Genomic DNA, 7721 nt, shown 5'->3' with positions numbered 1-7721 from the left:
AACTGCAGGAATTTGCTGCTTCTAAAAGAGTAATAAGTAAACCTTGCATTGCTAAGCATTGGAAATGTGGCTTAGATCTCTCATCTTAGTATATGTATCTATTACCTAACATTGTTCTGATTTGGATACTGTGGAAGATGATGATTCACACTTCAAAGGTTTTTGCTTCTCTGTTAGTCATGACCTTGTGGTCCCTTTTCCCTCCAGGTATCCCTGCCATGGCCCTGTGCTCTGTCTGGTGAGAGCAGCATTCTGCTACACACTCTCACACTCTGTTTACCACCATGATATGATTGAGGTTTATAGGTCAGTGTTTAGGACAATGCAGAAACACACTCATGGAAAGTTTTTATCTATGTAAATAAAGGGATCTACGGGGAAAAGGATGAATGCTTCATGGGCAAGATAACAGAGTGTTTAATATTAAATTATTTCCTCTACCAGGTGCCAACTCCTCGGCACTCTCAGGCAGCACCTGCTGTCCAGTCCAGCTCCTGTGCACATGCTGCCAAGGTGTCCAAGTCCAGGCACCTGTAAATGAGAACTGGTCGCTCCAGTGGTGTATACACTCCAAACCCTGTGACTTCCGAGTTCTTTTGTGTTTAGTATGATTTTAGGCATGTTATTTCTCAATACACAGCCTTTCTCTAGCATCAGTAGTTAATATTGTAGACCAGTTACTTACAAAAAGAAATAGATTTAAATTGTGGTAAATCCTAGGGACAGATCAGGTCATGATGAGGGCACAAAAAGAAGGAGGTGGCGTGCACAGCTTTTGCTTTCCCTATTAAACTGTCCTGTCTTTATCTCAACTCAGAAGTTTTGTACTTTATACCCTTCTGATTCTCTCCCTGACCCTGCTGGTGAGAGAGTGAGTGAGTGGCTGTGTGGGGCTTGGCTGATGGCTGGGGTTAAACCACGACACACCCAGAGCTACAGGAAAAGACTTAAGCAGACAAAACTGAAGGGCCAAGGGCTGCCTCTTGTGCCAGGGATGGGGACACAGCCAGCCCTCCAAAGCCCCACTTGTGATTTCACTGGAAGCAAGATGTACAATAAACTCCTGCAGTTGGCAACACAGCACATTCCTCCTTCCTGAGTTTGAGCACTTCTGCTCCTTGGGTGTCAGACTCAATCTTGTTTCAGATTTTTGCTTCAAAGGCTAGGCCAACCCCATGCTGTGCTTGTGTGTTTCACAACTGACCTCTCCCCCAGACCTTTTCAAGGTGACATTGTTACCTACTTTCTTGAACTTTTCACTGGTTGGCCTTTAATCTGTGACTGCTGCAGGTGGAAAATGCACTAATCCATTTATGCGTCTTCCTGCTCCCAAGTCTGTGGGAGGAGAGGGTTTGATAAAGGCTTTCAGTAAATTCCTCTTGGGTAAAACAGAGAAGGAAAGGTTATCTTGGGTCATCTATGTATCTAAACTCCAGCCCCTTCTATGTAAATAAGTTATCTTCCTCAATGCCAGACCAAGTAACTTTAAGGAAAGTTTAAAAAATAAACCTCACACCTTTGAAACAAAGCAGGTAGAAAACAGAAACAGAGCCAAACAATTGATAGTATCTGGGAGTTGCCTCTTTACACAGTTCCATGTCAGGTATTAAAGCCTTCTACATTTACACCTGCCACGGCTTCACAGCATGGTGTGCGTTTCTGGGATCCAGCAGACAGTGTGCTGCGTTTAACACCTGCCTGTGGGGGGTCCCTCTTGTTACACGGGTCGGTGAGCATGAAAAAACAGAGCTTGCGGCATCTTGAAATGGACATTTCTAACCAGACATCCCTGCTCCTCAGCCCTTTCATTTTCTAAGTACTGTAGCTGGTGAGAATCGCAGTGTGTGCGAGGCCATGGCCGGAGCTGGAGGGCAGCCGGGAGCACAGGAGGCTGTGTGGAGTTTCAGAGGAGAGGAATGCTGGAGAAGGCAGGGAGTGCATTTGGGATGCTGGATGCCACATTCTCCTGCCATCTCCTCCCAGCTGACAGCATGAAGCTGTGAGCAGTGTTAAGGCCTGATGTGCCCCCAAAAAGCTGCAGCTTTGGAGGATCACATTCATGTTACCCTTCTGGGTAAACTGTCCATCAGACAAGTCCATTCAGCTGGCAGATGATGGTATAGTTTAACAAATAATTAAAATAAGCCTGATATCTCCTTCCTGGTCTAAATAGTCTAATCCATAGAAAGCACAGTAGGCACAGAAATAGTAAATTATTTGAGTTTTTTTAAAAGCAGAAACTAAAGAATAGAATAGGATAAAATAAAACACTAATAGAAGCAAATTGATTATAATTTCTCATTTTAAATAAATGCATACAAGAATAAAAGCATTACATTCTCTTACAAAAGCTATATGCACCCTTTGTCTATTAGCTTAGGGGAAAAAAAAAAGGGGGGAAAAGTTTAAGAAGGTTTTCTTCATTGAGTGAGACTCTACCTCTGATTGTGTTGAAATGTTTTGTCATAAAAAGAGCTGAAGGGGGACAGGAAGAAGAAAATACATTATAAAAGGTGTTTTGGTGTGCATTGCTCCACATGATTTTCAGGCTCTATTGGCATTTTATCCAGATGCTGACTTTGTTCATAGATCCAACCAGGCTGGTGTACACGGGACTTTGTTCCCATATGGGAATGTTGGTATTGAACAAAGAGCTTTATTCTCAACCAGCTCTGAAAAAGCCCCTTGCTGGAGCAAAGAGCCATCGTTCACAACACTGAAGGCTGCCCTTGTGCAGGTGCTTCCTTGGCAGAGGGCAACCTCATCAAGCTCCATCTCAAGGTGTTTCAAGTTGCCTGTCCAACAAGGTCCTAGGTCATTGCTGAGGTTTGAAAACTCGACCGAGGAGACTGGTCCCGTCATCAGGAAAACCAGCCCTGTGGGTTTCAGTCCTCTTAACACATCTTGGTTTCTTCAGCAGCTGTGAACACAAGTGAGCCTTCCACAGAAAATAGTTGTCATGGGGCTTCTAGAGGAGGAAGAAGTAGGTATTTTTAGAAACAGCTTGGAGGTCATCTGAGTGTCTTTGACCATTGTGACCAACACAGGCTCCAAAGCTCATCTCAGCTTTGCATGTACACAGGCTAAGCTTGGCATCTCATCAGAGGGGTTGGGAATGCAGATAGTGTTAGTAAACAAACAAGTTGTGCTTGTTATCCTTCTTCCACAATCCAGCTTGAACTTTGTCTCTTTCTCACCATCCTGCTGTGAAATTGGAATTTCTGTTGTGATTGCATGTGGCTTAGGTTTTTGTGTATGTTGGTTAAAGTGTGTCTGGGTTGTAATCAGTTGGTCCAGACTGGAAAAAACAAGAGCAGATGCAAAGGAATTGCTTGAAGAGAAAATGAAACAGCCAACAGACACACAGAGCATACCTTATCTACTTCATCTGCAAGTTCTTCTTAATTCACAACACAAAATAAGTGTGGCCAAAAAATCTTAGAGGCCAGCAGATTTCAATAATGGTGAGAAATTAGATATTGTGATCTCATAAAAAAGATTTTGAAATATATTTGAATCCAATGGGGATAGATACAGCTAGCTGACTCAGAGAGAGAGAGAGTTGCAGAGATACAACTGAAGGGTTTGGATGACATCACAGAGTTATTATTTCATTATTGTAAGGTTTCATGCTGTCATCATAACATTTGCGTATCCACCATATTGTTAAGGTATGGGATACACAACAGTGACTCTGGAGCTAATAGCAGCTGTGATTACTTGTTTTGATGGCCCTTGTCAAGTCTTCAGTTTCCCTTGTCATCTCAAATGCCATCTCAGCAGAAGAATGAAGGAGACAAAATGCTTCAGGTCTTTATGGGGCTTTATTGGTTTTGGTGGGGGGTTTTTTTGTTTGTTTGTTTGGTTTTTTTTTTTTTGTTTTTGTTTTTGTTTTGTTTTTTTCTCAGAAGAAAAGTTTCTTTTCTTTTCCTGGTATTAGTCTGGCAAGAATTGTGTTTCATGGGGCATAAGGAGTGGACCTATGTACTGCTTTCTACCTGCTGAGCCTGAAGTGCCATAATATATTCAAACTGCATCTCTGGGCTTCAGAAAGATCAGCGTCTTTTTTTTCTGCCTTTTCCTGTTGAATTTCTTCTCTATGGCTGTCTACACCTTATTTATTTTTTTCACATAACTTTAAATTATTTAGGGTGTTAGAAATTTTGAGTTGCTCTAGTGCACCATTGTTTCTTTCCCTCATCTCCAGCAGGCTTTTGCTTTGGTATTAATTTTCTAAGCATGGAAATTTTTTTCTGAATTTCTCTCTTTCAGGAATCTCATTTGTATTTCTACTGGTGCTCATTAAAGTAGATTCAGGTCTCTCAGCAGACATGTTTGTCATGCCAATATTGCAGGCCACCTCTGACTGCAGGGATTCTATCTGAGATGGAGATAAGCTGTTTCTCTCGGCTGTATTCTGAAGGTAAAAACTGCTTTGATAAAAGAGCCATGTAGAGTGAAGTCTGAGTCCTTGCTTCAGCCTAGATTTCCATCCTCTTCATTTCACATGAAAAAAGCAAAAAACCTGTTCTCCTCATAGGCAGGATTCTGGACTAGAGGTACTTCCCAGCCTGAGTTGTTCTATTACTGAGCCTGTTGTCATACAAATGCTCAAATTAAGTTGAAAGAAAAAAAAAAAAAGATGTTTTGAAAAGAGAAGTTAAAAAATTATGTTACAGTATTTCCCCCTTTTAATATTTCCTTAATGTCTGAGCTTTTTTGTTGAATTTGAGATGAATTAGTCCTTTGGAAATCAGTCCTAATCAACTTGCTATTTAACAAAGACATATATCTCACCTCTAGTGACTTCCTTCTAGATACTTTTCTCTTTATAAAACAGGCTAATATTATCTAATCTTCTGCAAATATAGTTATGCTTGTTTTGTCTCCAGTGGGAAACTACCTTCAAACATTACCCAAAGAAACACCTTAATAAATAAATGTATTAAACTGATAAAAACTTTAGAATTACTGGGTCTACTTTATCACCCTGCTGGGATCAACAGCTTTTCAAATGGCTAGAGAATGTGCCTCTTCTGTTTGGGTTTACATGTAAACATGATGCTCAGATTGTCTTCAAAGGTTGCATCCTTGTCCTCCCCGCTCTTTGTCTCTGCCTGTGGTTACCCATGTTCAAAAAAGCTTAATCCTGGAAGAGGTGCAGAGAAGGGATGTCAGAATGCCTAGAGGAACTGAAATGTGACTGAAGGAATTTGGTTTATTTACCTTGGAAATATCAAAGAGTGAGAGGAGATATGATAAATTTCAATAGAAAAGGGCAAAAGGAAAGATGGGGGGAAAGGGGGGAAGGGAGTGTGATTGTAAAGGAGGAAAAGAAAGCTAATTAAGCACAAATACAGTTGTTAAAAAAAAAAGATACATTTGATGTTCAGAGGTGTCAGATTGCGGAAATGCTCTATCTGGTGTAGCAGATGGAAAACCTTAACTGATTAAATTGAGGATTGATCATTTTGACAGGGGAATGGAATGACACTACTGTCCATAACACACTGGATTGCACAACCTAGCTCTGCCCTTCCTGCAGCTCCTGCTTTGTGCCTCCTGACACCACAGTGACCCTTCCTACTAAAGAAGCCAACTGGGATAAACCCTGGTAGATCATCCATTCTAACAAATATTTATAGAAATATTTACTTTTTTTTCCCTGACCCTGTAATAGGAATGCTTGATACCCTCTTTCAGTAAAGAAGAAGAGCCAGGTGCCAAGTTAGCAAATATCCATACTATTTTAGAGCAGAGCTAGCAAGTTACCTATTCGCAGTCTGTTTTATCATTTTTGACCTTAGTGTGCCTGTGAATCCCCTGACCTTGTTTGAGTGCCACGTGGTGATTGTATTCTTGTGTTTGCAATCTTTATCTTTCTAAGTGAAAGGCCTAAAACAGGTGTCCATGTCATTAAATACTGTGTTTGAAATATTCAGACTAGTGGAGATATTATCTGGCCTTGATTTAGGCAAATAAGGAAGGACCTGACCTCAATCTTTATATAAACAATCAGCAGCATAGCAGTAAATCTGTTTGCCAGCATGGCAAATGGAACTCTTCTTTAGAGTTCTGCTTCCTCTCCACCATCCACCCCCATTTCATCAGCCAGTGCATGCTCATGGAGAAAGCATATTCATTTCAAGTGAGCCAGTGAACCCCAAAAAGCCTTAGGAAACAGTCAAAATAAACGTACCAGGATTTCTGATTGAATTGGTATCACCAGTACTCTTCTAGTCTTTGATGGGAAAATGTTTCTTTTATAGCATCACCAACCTCCTTGTAATCTTGTTGAGGTTAACAACATTTATTTATCTAGTGTCTCAGCCAGTTACTTCACACACACCCAGAATAAGCCACCAGTGCATGTCATTTGAATACAAAGGAGAAAACGTGATTGACTTTGCACCAGTTGAGCAGGTGGATAAACGCAGCCCTCTTTGTTTGGCTTTACTTTCTACCACGATGTTTCCTCCCCCACTTAAACATTGACTTAGCTAGGAAGGACACTAGTTAAAGATGTTTGGACACAAAACTGTGTAACTCAGCCTGTAAAGCCATACTATAAATGGGCAAAAGTCAAGAAATGGGAAGCACTGAAACATCTGAAAGAGAAAGACAGACAGTATCAACCCCTTGCTGAAAGGGGTCCATGTGTTCATTCTACTGCCAGTGCCTCATTTAGTATCAGTCATCTTAATGCTGCAGACAAACCTGGAGCCCTTCCTCAATGTCCCAGTAAAGAAGGCAACCATCACTTACACTCAGGAAGATTCAGGTAACATATTGTTCAATTTCCATTAACATGTATCAGAATAGAGGTGACCAAATTACATGCTGAACAATTCCTTCAAAATGGAAGTATACTCCAACATGAAAGTTCATTTTCTAGGGAGCAAATAAAAAGATAACAGCAAAAGGACCCCTTATGCCAAAGCAGTTTTTCATGTAACTAACAAAGCTCTGCTTCATAGGGGTGATTCCTAACCACAGAATCTTGTATAAGCAAGACTGGCATGTCTTCCCAAAACTGGACTTGCTGGCACCACAAGCACCACTGGAAACAATGCTGTAGGATTACCTTTTGGTTAATATCTACCACGAGAATGTCCTAAATGAAATTCTACCTTGAAACACCTATGGAAGGAAGTGACATGCATTTAGTTAATGAAATTCTGCTAAGCAACAATCAATAAAAATACAATCTTACAGCTTGGACATGAATCATCAATTTTTAAATGAAAATTAACGCTCAAAAATTATTGTTTTGGATGAATCTAATTTCTCTATGCTGCAGCAGCTCTGGAGTGTTTGCACTAAGTCTTACGATATCAATTCGAACATGCTTGGGATCGGATGGAACGGTGGACGGGAGGTTCCTGGGACTTTTTCCAGATCTCCTGGTACGGTGAGATTGGGAAAATTTTCATATTACATGATGTCAGTAGGACAGGATCGGCTCTGACTAAATCATCTAATCACTTTACTTGATTAGATTCTCTAATCAAGGCGGGTCCTTTCCATTCAATAGCCTGAAAATATAACATGTTTTAACCACATACCTCAAGCTACTATAACAGGACAAATATTCCTACGTATGCTGACGTGGGAGGTATGACTGCAAAGTGTGTATCCAGATAGGCAAACAATCTCTGAACACATTTCTTGGGTTTGAAGTAGCCATTCTATGTAAACTCTGGGTCTTGTTACTATTTTTA

At 40.7% G+C, this 7721-nt stretch overlaps 1 protein-coding gene across 1 annotated transcript in view; it reads left to right on the top strand.

The window, feature by feature from the left end:
* Positions 1-555: 555 nt before the first annotated feature.
* SLC6A14 (solute carrier family 6 member 14) overlaps positions 556-7721 on the top strand; it is a 30096-nt gene continuing 22930 nt past the window's right edge. The window contains exon 1 of the mRNA XM_027899153.1: positions 556-561. The gene's annotated coding sequence lies outside the window, so the exon portion shown is untranslated. The remainder of the gene's footprint in view (positions 562-7721) is intronic.

The sequence above is a fragment of the Empidonax traillii genome, unplaced genomic scaffold, assembly GCF_003031625.1.
Source record: "Empidonax traillii isolate 1590-97213 ecotype Southwest subspecies unplaced genomic scaffold, ASM303162v1 scaffold20:size5563877, whole genome shotgun sequence".
Classification (NCBI taxonomy): Eukaryota; Metazoa; Chordata; class Aves; order Passeriformes; family Tyrannidae; genus Empidonax; species Empidonax traillii.
The sequence above is the reverse complement of the archived record's forward strand: the minus strand, read 5'-3'. Positions and strand labels throughout refer to the sequence as shown.